We start from the raw sequence: 14,599 nt of genomic DNA, 5'->3' as shown, positions 1-14,599 counted from the left end.
TCCTAGCTGGGGAACGAATATCAGAGCGCAGTGGCAGACTGCACTAGGCGAGCACTGAGAAATGGATGCATGGTTACTCACTAAGTTATCTAAGCATTTCAGTTGAATTAGTAGGAGGAGAGTGGAGTCTGATGTAGCATTCATTTACTTCACAACCTCTTACCAACCCTATAGCTAATGGCCACTGATGCTATTAACGACCCATTGTGCCACCACCAAGGCGCTCCAAGCCTACGTATGCAACTGTGAAAGACACTGTACCATAGACCTGAGGAAGAGGGCAGATCCCAAGAAACGCATTGTCCTTTCTGATGTCAATAATTGAAAACTCTCAAAATCTCCAATTTGAGGTAAAACCAATTTGTGTATACTTGGCGCCGCACTACTCTCCCCATCATGCCATCACCAAGGTACTCCAAGTCTACGTGTGCAGCTGTGAAAGACACTGTACCATAGATCTGAGGAAGTGGGCAGATACCACAAAATGCATTGTCCTGCATGGTGTCAATAATTAAAAACTCTCAAAATCTCCAATTTGAAGCAAGACCAATTTATGTTTACTTGCCGCCGCACTCATCTCCCTCTCACTCCGGTCCTGCTGATAGACAGGCTGCTCTTCTCTTCCTGCAGCTGTAACATCACTGTACACTGCAGCCACCTGCCGATATACAGCTCCGAGTCCTCTGCTCCACGTGGTCTCCATACCTCTGGATTGGTCCTGTACTGTAACTCCAGTGACGCCTGACTCAGGTGGACTGAAGCAAGGGGGAAATGAGTGTGGCGGTAGGACCTTCCCTGCTCACCCTGAACAACATTTACTGTGTCCTTGGACAATAAGACTCCTCCACTCCCCCCCCCCCCCCTGTTTTGGGGAAGAAAAAGATGCGTCTTATATTTTCCAAAAATATGGTAATTAGGATGCCGTCATTCTGTATCATCGTAGAAAGTCAGTGGTGACACCAAGACAGTAGGTTGATTTACAAAACAGTGATAACTGAGTTATCACGCCTAAAAGCTTTGCACGTGAAAACGTGCGTGCAAGCCATTTTGCCTGTGTTTTGCACGTGCAAAGTTTTAGCGCTTGCGTGTTAACTTTTATGGCATGTACAGCGTTATGCCGTACGCGCGATAAGTCTGCTTTGCACGTGAAAACTACGGCGCTAACCTATTAGAGTGTATGCTTAGCACGCTAGTGCTAAGCTGGTTTGAACGCGATGTAATGCGCACAAAACTTTACGTGCGCACGCTATTGACTTCACACGAAGTCATCAGTTTGCACGTGTTAAGATTTACGGGCATGATATCACGTGCAAAGCAGCTTTGCACCGGAGTGCTAAGTGTTAGCACTCTTTTGTGAATCAAGCCCAGTGTGCCTGCGAGGTGAAGGTGAGGGAATGACTGAATTATACCGGTTCAGCGCCGCGGTCCGAAAATCTCATGCATCCGAGCAACGTTCACCTCCCATTCATTCGCCTATAACTTTATTGCTACTTATCACAATGAATTGATCTATAGCTTGTTTTTTCCGCCACCAATTAGGCTTTCTGTGGGTGATACATTTTGCTAAGAGCCACTTTACTGTAAATGCATTTTAACAGGAAGAATAAGAAAAAAACGGAAGAAATTCATTATTTCTCAGTTTTTGGCCATTATAGTTTGAAATTAATATATGCTACCGTAATTAAAACGCATGTATTTTATTTGCCCATCTGTCCCGGTTATTATACCATTTAAACGATGTCCCTATCACAATTTATGGTGCCGATATTTCATTTAGAAATAAAGGTGCATTTTTTCAATTTGCGTCCATCACTATTTATAAGCTTATAATTTTAAATAATATAATAACATATTCTCTTGACATGCATATTTAAAAAGTTCAGACCCTTGGGTAACTATTTATGTTGTTTTTGTTTTTGTTTTTTAATTGTTTTTTTGTGGGTAATTTTTGGTGTGGGAGGGAAACTGCTAATTTTAAATGTAAAATAATGGTTTTTTTTAATCAAAAATGTATGTGGGTGCAGTTTACTATTTGGCCACAAGATGGCCACAGTGAAAAAAGTCCTAGATGCGAACCAGCTCGCATCTAGGAACTAAAATGCTGAGGAGTTGTTTCCTGGGGGCAGAAATACCGCGCTCTCTGGAGAGAAAGCGTCGGTATTTCTGCGGGGAAGTTAGATCGGTGAATGGGAATTATATTCCCATTCACTGATCGGGGGGCTAGCGGCGGGCAGCGGGAGCGCGCGCGGGGGCGCGCCCGATCGCGCGCACGAGCCGGCGGCAGCACCAGTGCCTATCTGGACGAGGAAGCTCGTCCAGATAGGCCGAACTGGTTAAATTGAAGGTGTAGAAAGAAGCATAAAACTTTATCTAGGACAGAAGGAAACAAGTCAATGTGGACAGGAAAAGTTGGGTGTCATTTGCAGCAGGGGCGTGACTAGAGGGGAACAGCCCCAGGGGGGCCCAGAGACTTCACTCCCTCTGATAAAGGGGTCCATCCTTCAGATCAGGTGTTTTGTGGCTACACTTGTTATGGGTGTGTAGATCATGATGGCCAAACGTGTTTTATGGCCCTTGTGAGATGGGCTCCGAGGCTGTGAGGGCACCAAGAGAAAGGATGTGAACATTGAGGGCCCTATTAAGGTTTTGCAGGGGCCCCATGATTTGTAGTTATGCTTCTGATTTGCAGACAAACAGTATTGTATTCCAGAGGAGGATACAAGAATGCCATGGTAGAGGTATGACTATGAAAACAAACCTTATCAGATTTTTTTTAATAGCCTCCGATGGAATTGAATTTATTCCTTGGAGGCCATGGTAGGAGCTAATAAAGAGGGGGGAGATGGGTGGTTGGATTTTAGCTATTAATAGCAAGGTGTGCCAGTAGGTCCCCTCAGTCTTGCTTGCGCAGCTATAATGATATCGGGGGATGCGGTGGCTCTTGGCGAGTCGAGTTGCTGTGATGGTTGCGGTGGAATCTCGTGCCTTCGTTATGTCAGGATAATTGGGGAGGAATGCTGAAGGTATTGATTTAGATGTCACCGCGATTTCTGCAGACATCAGCATTCGTGGAAGGAGAAGACGTTGCACAGCGGGGGGCGCCGCGGAGGATTTGCATACGAGCGTTCTGCCGAAGGGTGAATTGAAAAGATATTTACTATCAAAAGCCGCTACATGTCTTCCTTCTTCCAGAAGCTACAATATCTCTTCCTGCAATTCAATAATCAGTACGGAAGACTGGATGTACAGATTAATGTGCATCGGGATCCTGCACAGAACCTAATGCCAAACCTGAGATCTGGGAAAAGAAAGAGATGATACATACCTGGGGCTTCCTCCGGCCCTTCAGGCTGACCGGTCCCTCGCCGTCTTCTCATACTGCCTGAATCTTCCGCTAGGAGGCCTGGTAATTCCACCAGTCGGGGCGTACTGTGCATGTGTGGCCCGGCATTGCGCTACTGCCGCCAGGAGAGGTCCAGCCACAGAAGCCGGGGTAGCCGGAGTGTGTCTGCGCCGACTGGCAGAATTACCAAGCCGACTAGTGGAGGTGGTGTGGGAAGACAGCGGGGACGTATAAGCCTGAAGGGGGCTGGAGGAAGCCCCAGATATGAATATTTTTTTTTTCTTTTCCCAGATCTCGGGTACACTTTAAGGCCAGCACTTTTGTTGGGGTAGCCTGGGTAGACTTCCTTTGGGCTGAGTCACACTGCAGAGCACTTGCTGACCGTCAGCGCTGCGTCTGCATTTTTTTTTTAAACGCTGTCATTGACTTACATTAAAATCACATTGACTCGCATTTCGAATTTTTCAAAAAAAATTACGATTTTAATTGATTTTGCCTCGATGCTTAAGTGGAAGAGAGGTCAGATAAGGTGTAAGCTGGGCCCCTTGCCACTCACTAGGCCTCAGGCAGTTGCCTAGGTTGCCTTGTGGATGATCCTGCTCGACGTACAAGTCCGAAATTAGAAAGGTTACAGCAACTTTAGGCAGGCTCACATTTACCGTATAAGGCTGGCCGAAATTAGAAAGGTTACAGCAACTTTAGGCAGGCTCACATTTACCGTATAAGGCTGGGTGCCCACATAGCAGAAACCATAGCGTTGCGTAAAACGCAGCATTTTTGCCTCTAATGGAAGTCTACGGACCGCAGGGAAAAATGCATATAAAAACGCATATGCGTTTTCTATGCATTTTCAAAAACACTGGTTTTGTTGCACATTATGCAGGAAGGCTGCCAAAACGCACATAATGAAAGTCAATGGGAACGCAATGGTATGCGTTTTTCTTGCGTTTTTTTAATGTTTTTTTTTTTTCAAAAAAATATTTTTTTTGCTGTATTTTCGCTTCCTGTAAAGGCTTCCAAGTGATTTGCTTAAATGGAAACATAAAAATGCATGGAAAACGCATCTGCGTTTTGTATATGCAATACGCAAACACATTAAAACGCAATCAAATCGCATGAAAACGCATCACAATTGCACCACAAATGCACTACAAAAAAAATGCAGTAAAAACGCTAAATAACAGCCCACAACATTAACACAAAACATGACATAAAACCCCCAGCCTTTCACACTATTTGTCATATGAGAACCCAGCCTCAGAAATCAAATCCAATTTGCTAAATTGCAAAAAATGTGTACGGCGCCCATGTGATGGATTTCAATGGCATCACATTCCACCCCCCCCCCCCCCCCCCCCGAGAAGTTTTATTAAGTTTAGTAGATTCCCTTTATAAAAGTAAGGTATTTTTCATGTAAATTAGCTTCACTGGTATTCACTGAAAAATCACAGTGCAAGCTTTCGCATGCAAATGCATGAACAAATTGCAAAATGTATCCAGTGTCTGTCCGGCCCCCTCCATTCTCCCACTGGCAGGCCTAGTAGCTGCTGATTACTGCGCAGGTGCAGCTCTGGCTCCACATCTTCTTGATCGCGATTGTGCCAGTTACTTAATGAGAAACTCCGACCAAAAATTGTACTTTATCCCAATCAGTAGCTGATACCCCCTTTTTACATGAGAAATCTATTCCTTTTCACAAACAGACCATCAGGGGGCGCTGTATGACTGATATTGTGGTGAAACCCCTCCCACAAGAAACCCCTCCCACGAGAAAAGTACGAACTTTTTTTGGCAGTTTCCTGTCTGTTGTTGCATTGTGGAAAATAGCTGTTACAGCTGTTTCCAACTGCCAAAAACAATGCAGCAGCTACATCACCTGCCAACAGTAAAATGTTCACTGGAGTTCCTCTTTAACGTGTTTTGGTTTCTGGACGTAGAAACTACGTCCAGAAACCATGTGCGCTACCGCGCGCCCCCGCGGCCGATCGCGCGCGTGCACGCGCACTCCCGGCCGCGGATTCGGTAGTCAGGGAATCAATGTATCGGACTATGAAGTCCGATCACTGATTCCTCTCCCCCGCTGAAAAAGCGACAGCTTCTCTCGGAAGCTGCGCCTTTTCTGGCCATTCACTTCCTGATGCGCCACTCTAAGCGTGTGTTACGCTTAGAGTGACGTCATGTAAACATACTCATGGCCGCCATCTTGTGGCCAAAAAGTAATACTACACCTGAAAATAAAAATGAATTAAAATCAACACACATTTACATTATAAATCTATTGTTTACCCCCCACCCTCCCAAAACTACCCAAATAAAATGTTTACTATAAATAAAAAAAACCATTACAATTAAAAAACAAACAAACATGTAAATATTTACCTAAGGGTCTAAACTTTTTAAATATCAATGTAAAGATGAAATATTTCTATATTTTTTTTATTTTAAACTTGTTAATAGTGATGGATGCAAAATGGAAAAAATGCACCTTTATTTCCAAATAAAATATTGTCGCCATACATTGTGATAGGGACATAATTTTAATGGTGTAATAACCGGGACATATGGGCATATACAATACGTGAGTTTTAATTATGGAGGCATGTATTATTTTAAAACTATAATGGCTGAAAACTGAGAAATAATGAATTTTTCCATTTTTTTCTTATTCTTCCTGTTAAAATGCGTTTACAGTAAAGTGGCTCTTAGCAAAATGTACCCCCCAAAGAAAGCCTAATTGGTGGCGGAAAAAACAAGATATAGATCAGTTCATTGTGATAAGTAGTGATAAAGTTATAGGCTAATGAATGGGAGGTGAACATTTCTCTCGTGAAAACCACGGAACCTGAATGGGTTAAAGGACCACTATCGCGAAAAAGTGTAAAATTTAAAATAAATGTAAACGCATACAAATAAGAAGTGCATTTCTTGCAGAGTAAAATGAGCCATAAATTACTTCTCTCCTATGTTGCTGTCACTTACAGCAAGTAGTAGAAATCTGACATTACCGACAGGTCTTGGGCTAGTCAAATCTCTCCATAGGGGATTCTCAGCATGGCCTTTATTCTTTATAAAGACACTGCCTGAAAAATATTTATACAAAGATGCTGGCCAGCCTCCCTGCTCACTGCACACTTTTTTGGGCAGTTAGATGGTGCAACTGCCATTTACTAATTACTTTTGAAAATAAAGAAAACCCTGAGAATCCCCCATGATGCGATGAGCTGGTCTGAAACCTGTCGGTTCTGTCAGATTTCTATTACCTTCTGTAACTGACAGCAACATAGGAGAAAAGTAAGTTGTCTCATTTTACTATGGGAAAAATGTACTTCTTATTTGTATATGTTTACATGTCATTTAAATTTTAAAATTTTCGCTAGTGGTCCTTTAAGGCTTGAACGTTCATGGCTATGGGAGCGCAACCGAGGAGGCGGCCAGTCCGTACCTGCGCAGTGGTCTGTGACATGCTGAGTCGGGGACTGGAACTGACACTGGGAGAACGTAGGGGACTGGACAGACACCTAGAGAACGGAGGGGACTGGATGGAGATCGATCAAGTTGAGGTAGTACATGGGGCTGGAGGAAGACCCAGGTGAGTATAAATCCTTTTGCGTTTGTTATCTCAGGTACACTGTAAATCTGTTCAAAATCAATAAAAGCTGTATTTCTATTGAATGCACGATCCAGCGGCACGTCCCCTTTAACGCCCCAAAGGCGCCGCTACGTGGTCTGTGTTATGCAGCGGTCTGATCCGCGTTGAGTTTAATTCCGTAATTGACATAATATCCGATGCTTAAGCGTTAGAGAGATTTGCAGCATCTTCCAATTTACCGCTATCTATGATCTCCGCAGAGCGGAACAGAGAACCCATCCCTTTAATATGCAAATGAGGCAGCGATTGCGTCCTGATCATCCGCATGGCGATTCAACATCAGGAGCCGTAATCCAGCCAGAAAGTGCGAGGGAGGTGCGCTGCACTGACTGAGGAGCATAATGGCCTATTTTTATTCATGTATTATAATATGCGCTTATATCCGTAATACCGTCCCCCTCGCCCCGCGCAGATATCGGTGGCGGATCTTTTGTTCCTCTTTGTAAAAGCTCCACGGTGGACTGAGATCAGCTAAACCACTCGACCAGGAGCCCAGACACCAGCCACTCCCTGCAGAGCAGATGCCCAGAGCTGCAGGGTGTGATCTTTTCAGACAGCTCTATCTGTGCAGCGCCCTCTTGCAAGCCAAACAGCAGGAGCGATGCTAATCGTGGCCAATCAGATATTCATAATCCTGACTTGTATCAAAATTGAATGAAAATCATATTTAGCTTGAAAATGGGCAGGGGTAGGGGTGTCATCATCTGAATTAAAGCAGACCTGAACTCAGGGATTCCTATCCTAATTTGATCTCTCAGCTGTGTTAGCTCAGGATCTCCTCTGCCTCAGCAGAGCAGCTAAGCTGCAAGCACAGGATGTTAACCCTATGTCTGCTTCTGTGAAAGCAGGAAGTAGACACACTGCAGATTTATTGCAGGATTTGTATCAGCTGTAACAAAGAAATTTATGTTCTGTAAAATTTAAAATATGTGCAAACAGACAAATAATAAGTACGTTTTTTTCCCCAAAGTAAAATGAGACATAAATTACCTTTCACCTATGTTGCTGTCACTTACAGTAGGTAGTAGAAATCTGACAGAACCAACAGGTTTTGGACTAGTCCATCTCTTCATAGGGGATTCTCAGCAAGGCTTTTATTCTTTATAAAGATATTCCCTAAAAAGGATTTAAACAATGATGCTGGCCAGCCTCCCTGCTCTCTACACAGTTTTTTGCCAGTTGGACAAAGCAACTGCCATTCACTAAGTGCTTTTGAAAATAAATAAATCCCTGAGAATCCCCTATGAAGACATGGACTAGTCCAAAACCTGTCACTTCTGTCAGATTTCTACTACCTACTGTAACTGACATCAACATAGGGGAAAAGTAATTTATGGCTCATTTTACTCTGGAAAAAATGAACTTTTTATTTGTATATGTTTGCACATATTTTACATTTTACAATTTTTTCGCAATAGTGCTGTGATAAACAGCGGAAAAGCCGCCGCATGTTCTGGCAGCAAGGCGGCTGATTCCACGTCTTATGCGGCGGTTTGTCCGCGTCAGCAGGCGTCTGGTTTGTCTGGAGCTGGTGGTGCCCATGGGCAGAGTGGCGTGGGGGCCACCGCATGTTCTGATGGCAAAGCGGCGGATTCCGCGTTCAGTGCGGCGGGTTCCCCGCAACAACGTGCGTCTGGGTTGGCTGGACCTAGTAGTGCACACAGATGGAGAGCTACGCGCACGCGCGCGCGCGCCGCTAGACAGGCTCTTTATACCAATAGGAGGAAGATCAGCTGATCGGGACGGTCAGCTGATTCCTGCTCGGCTATTGATTGGTTGATGGGAGCTGGGTGGCGCTGTGGGGTGCTTTACTATATATATCTCTTGCTGTTCAGTTGCTGGTTGTCTGGCGTTACGAATGCCTATGTGTTAGCACTCAGACCTTAGTCAGATCCTTCAGTGTGGTGGAACCAGGAGGATCTGGGAATCCACACTTAGCCAGTTACTGTATATCATCTGTGTTATTCTCTAGCATAGTTCTAGGATGTTGAGATCACGGCCCTCACACCCCAGACTAGGAATACTGTATATCATCTGTGTTATGCTCTAGCATAGTTCCAGGGTGTTGAGATCACGGCCCTCACACCCCAGACTAGGAATACTGTATATCATCTGTGTTATTCTCTAGCATAGTTCCAGGGTGTTGAGATCACTGCCCTCACACCCCAGACTAGGAATACTGTATACCATCTGTGTTATTCTCTAGCATAGTTCCAGGGTGTTGAGATCACGGCCCTCACACCCCAGACTAGGAATACTGTATACCACCTGTGTTATTCTCTAGCATAGTTCCAGGGTGTTGAGATCACGGACCTCACACCTCAGACTAGGCCTTGTTCTGATATCTGTTATGACCTGTAGCTTTCCTGACTATTCTTCTGATCTCTGATTTGGTACTTTGCATATCTGATACTCTGTTACCGACCCGGCCTGTCTAACCTTCTGGCTGTCACCCTCCGCAGGGTGTCCAGCCTTTCCGCAGAGGTCCCCTGCTCTTCAGAGGGGACACTGCTCCTTATCAGTCAGGGACTCCCTCTCCAGGTGTCCTTGACTGCAGTAGAGTCTTCTCTACTTATTGGACCACCTGCTACCCCGGTGGTCCAAAGGTTACTGTTGCACCACAACACTTACACACTCAGGTGTCTAGAGGTTAGACATATTTGATTATTGGCGATTCTGCAGATCTCCAATAATCAGGTATATCTGTATTCTTGGGGATACTGCAGATCGCCAAGAATCAGATTCTCTCTCTGGTTGCTGACACCTATCGTTGCAAGTGCCCCTTTAAAAGTTTTTATGCTGTTGCTTATCTTTTAGAGAAGAGAGGAAGTTCTGAGTTCAGGTCCGCTTTAAGTGAAGAGAACTCTTGAAGAGGGAGGACTTCCTGGAGGGCGAGCGAGTCTGGGGTGATTGATAGTGTTTAGCGGGAAACTTTTTTCCTGTCCCCGGTGTGAAAGTAACGGCTCCTGCTGAAGGAGATATAATACATCACGCTGCCGTGTATTGTCATGTCCCTTAAACGCTTTAGTCTTCCCCTCCATTATGTATGAACCTTTGACGAGTGGAATACATTAAGCGGGAATGTGGGTGGGAGGACGGCCTCCCTGTTCTGCTCCCGCACTGGCTCTCCGGTGCTCCCTCTATGCTGTCAGCCGCGGGAAAAGGCTCATTCTACTCTCCACGGAGTCATAAGTTACCGATCGGCAATGATCACTTAAGGCCAGGTGGAGACATCTGAAACTTACATCTGCTGTTGTCAGCATTATTAAAGAGAAACCATGACTAAGAATTGAACTTCATCCCAATCAGTAGCTGATACCCCCTTTTACATGAGAAATCTATTCCTTTCACAAATGGATCATCAGGGGGCTCTGTATGGCTGATATTGTGGTGAAACCCCACCCACAGGAAATTGTGAGGACCATGGTCCTGGCAGTTTCCTGTCTGTGAACCATGTTGTATTGTGGGAAATAGCGAGCAGCATCTCCTTCCAGTGACATCACCTGCCACCAGTAAAAATTTCACCATGCGATAAATGCCAGAATGTAAATCAGGGAGAGGAAAGATTTTACAATGGGCAAACACTGACTAAATCATTTATACAGTGGCTTGCAAAAGTATTCGGCCCCCTTGAAGTTTTCCACATTTTGTCACATTACTGCTAAAAACATGAATCAATTGTATTGAAATTCCATGTGAAAGACCAATACAAAGTGATGTACATGTGAGAAGTGGAACGAAAATCATACACGATTTCAAACATTTTTTACAAATAAATAACTGCAAAGTGGGGTGTGCGTAATTATTCAGCCCCCTGAGTCAATACTTTGTAGAACCACCTTTTGCTGCAATTACAGCTGCCAGTCTTTTAGGGTATGTCTCTACCAGCTTTGCACATCTAGAGACTGAAATCCTTGCCCACTTTTCTTTGCAAAACAGCTTCAGCTCAGTCAGATTAGATGGACAGCGTTTGTGAACAGCAATTTTCAGATTTTGCCACAGATACTCGATTGGATTAAGATCTGGACTTTGACTGGGTCATTCTAACACATGGATATGTTTTGTTTTAAACCATTTCATTGTTGACCTGGCTTTATGTTTAGGGTTGTTGTCCTGCTGGAAGGTGAACCTCTGCCCCAATCTCAAGTCTTTTGCAGACTCCAAGAGGTTTTCTTCTAAGGTTGCCCTGTATTTGGCTCCATCCATCTTCCCATCAACTCTGACCAGCTTCCCTGTCCCTGCTGAAGAGAAACACCCCCAGAGCATGATGCTGCCACCACCATATTTGACAGTGGGGATGGTGTGTTCAGTGATGTGCAGTGTTAGTTTTCTGCCACACATAGAGTTTTGCATTTTGGCCAAAAAGTTCAGTTTTGGTCTCATCTGACCAGAGCACCTTCTTCCACATATTTGCTGTGTCCCCCACATGGCTTGTGGCAAACTGCAAACGGGACTTCTTATGCTTTCTGTTAACAATGCCTTTCTTCTTGCCACTCTTCCATAAAGGCCAACATTGTACAGTGCATGACTAATAGTTGTCCTATGGACAGAGTCTCCCATCAAAGCTGTAGATCTTTGCAGCTCGTTCAGAGTCACCATGGGCCTCTTGACTGCATTTCTGATCAGCGCTCTCCTTGTTCGGCCTGTGAGTTTAGATGGACGGCCTTGTCTTGGTAGGTTTACAGTTGTGCCATACTCCTTCCATTTCTGAATGATTGCTTGAACAGTGCTCCTTGGGATGTTCAAGGCTTTGGAAATCTTTTTGTAGCCTAAGCCTGCTTTAAATTTCTCAATAACTTTATCCCTGACCTGTCTGGTGTGTTTTTGGACTTCACGGTGTTGTTGCTCCCAATATTCTCTTAGACAACCTCTGAGGCCGTCACAGAGCAGCTGTATTTGTACTGACATTAGATTACACACAGGTGCACTCAATTTAGTCATTAGCACTCATCAGGCAATGTCTATAGGCAACTGACTGCACTCAGACCAAAGGGGGCTGAATAATTACGCACACACCATTTTGCAGTTATTTATTTGTAAAAAAATGTTTGGAATCATGTATGATTTTCGTTCCACTTCTCATGTGTACACCACTTTGTGTTGGTCTTTCATGTGGAATTCCAATTAAATTGATTCACGTTTGTGGCAGTAGTGTGACAAAATGTTGAAAACTTCAAGGGGGCCGAATACTTTTGCAAGCCACTGTACCACTCAGTTCAGGTGTCCTTTGAAGTAAGCCTACATTTCATAGTTGTAAAAAAAAAACAAAAAACAACCAAAATTAATCCCAAAACAAAAACAGCTATTTGTGTTACCGCTCTGTGATGCCTTTGCACCTGTTCTGCAGTGCCTTTTTTGCTTTCTGTTATCAGTGTCGTTTTATACAGAACTGAATACGACACTCCAAATTAGATCCCCCTCCCCCCGCCTGTACCAGACAAGTATATCTTCTGCTGTAACTTAATAGAGAATCGGCTGGTAGTCTTCTCAGCAGAGCCAAGCCTCTAACATGAAGCATGGTAGGTAGATCAGAGAGCGACATGAAAGAGCGACCGTAGGATGGAAACTTCAAAAAAAGAGAAAAAATACAAATAATATAAGACTTAGACGGGCAAAAATAGAAAAAAAAAAACAAGATGATTTTTTTTTTTTTGTCACAAAACGAATCTAGGCGATAGTTGTGATTAATGAACCTTATTAGGTTTGGTCGGCACGAACCGAACAAGGTGCCTTTTGATGTCTGCATTGAGAATTGGCGTTTTGTGAGTACAAAGTATGGAAAGACGCAAAGGGGTAGTGATGTAGCAAGGGCAGCTGTAGTGGTTGCTATGGAGACCGGGAGTGGGGATAGGGGGACCCATGTGACCAGTAAATACGTTTCCTTAAAGTGATATCGCACCTTTAGTGGTAAACTTTCTAGATGCTACTAGCCCCCGACCCCCCCCTCCTTTCGGAAAGCATTCTATATGTTACAGGTCCAATTGCCCGGCAATGATGTGCATTGGTCGAGCTAGGTTCCAGAATTGTTAGAAATCTCCTTGCTCATCTTGTTCGGCTGTCGTGGTCCTTACGCAGTCGGGTACAGATTGACAGCGAATGCAGATGTCCCCTAAGAGCCATTAAAGTGGCCACTAGCGGTCCAATTTCTAGAGAAAAATCGTTAGCGCGATCAGAAATTCTGATTGGATTGGTTATAAATAATCTCCATTGATGGGCACAATCAATTACGAACGCTTATAAAAATAGTCGTCCGATTGGATTTTGGTCAAAGCAAAATTTGGATTTTCTAGTTGGCTGTGATAGATAGGAAGCAAAGATTGGTTTGTTGATGGTGTAGTGAACGATTTTTCTTCCGATTAGAATTATCTGATCGCTCGAACGATTTTTCGCTAGAAATTGGATCGTTAGTGGCCGCCTTAACTAAGATGCTATTCAGTTTTTAGAACGCTTTCATTTGTGGATTGCAATGGCACCGTCATTAACATGTAAATTGTAGCGCTCTTTTTCCCCTAGTGTGATGACTTTTACAGAAGCGCAATTCCCGGCCTGCTGCTTTTTTCCTGCATTTGCAACATCGAGCGCAGGAAAATTATGCTGCTATGCCAGTGATCTGCAAACTTGGCTCTCCAGCTGATAAGGAACTACAAGTCCCACAATGCATTGCGGGAGTCTGACAGCCCCGGTCATGATTCATAAAGGCAAATGCATTGTGGGACTTTTGGGTTTTGGGAAATCTCAAACTCACCACAATCGCACTGTACACCCCGACGATTCGCGGTCAGATCGTAGAGGATTGTGGTAGTGGAAAATAGAAAGAAACTGCACCACGATCGCACTGTTAACCTGCCGCTTCATGGTCTTATTGCAGAAGAATCGCGGTAGTGGAAAATAGAAATAAACTGCAGTTGCGTTTCGTAGTGGAAAAGGGCCTGAATCGCATTGTACACCCAGCGGTCCGCGGTCAGATCGCAGAGGAATCACGGTAGTGGAAAGCAGAAAGAAGCTGCAAACGCGTTTATTCCTGGAAATGGGTCCTAAAGAGGAACTGTTGTGAAAATCTTACCTTTGAAAACCCATACAAATAAGAAGTCCATTGCTTCCTATATAAAATGAGCCATAAACTACTTTTCTCCTATGTTGCTGTCACTTACAGTAAGTAGTAGAAATCTGACATTACCGACAGAATTTGGACTAGCCCATTTTCTCATGGGGTGTTCTCAGGGTTTTCTTTATTTTTAAAAGCACTTAGTGAAGGGCAGTTGCTCCGTCCAACTGCCAAAATAGTGTGTAGTAAGCAGGGAGGCTGGCCAGCATCATTGTGTTAATCATTTTCAGGGAATGTCTTTATAAAGAATAAAGGCCATGCTGAGAATCCCACATGAAGAGATGGACTAGCTCAAAACCTGACAGTAATGTCAGATTTCTACCTACTGTAAGTGACAGCAACATAGGAGAAAAGTAATTTATGGCTCATTTTACTCTGGAAAAGACATACTTCTTATTTGTCTATGCACATATTTTAAATTTTTCATTTTTTCGCCATGGTGCCCCTTGAAGGACCCTTTTACACTTCATGCATTTTGTAAATGTTGCATTTTTATGCATTT

General features: G+C 44.0%; 1 protein-coding gene across 2 annotated transcripts in view; it reads left to right on the top strand.

Annotated features, from left to right (window-relative positions):
* Positions 1–14,599, top strand: part of GALNT14 (polypeptide N-acetylgalactosaminyltransferase 14) — a 518,272-nt gene that overhangs the window by 76,400 nt on the left and 427,273 nt on the right. The window lies entirely within an intron of this gene.

Source organism: Hyperolius riggenbachi, chromosome 4 (genome assembly GCF_040937935.1).
Source record: "Hyperolius riggenbachi isolate aHypRig1 chromosome 4, aHypRig1.pri, whole genome shotgun sequence".
Lineage (NCBI taxonomy): Eukaryota > Metazoa > Chordata > Amphibia > Anura > Hyperoliidae > Hyperolius > Hyperolius riggenbachi.
The sequence above is the reverse complement of the archived record's forward strand: the minus strand, read 5'-3'. Positions and strand labels throughout refer to the sequence as shown.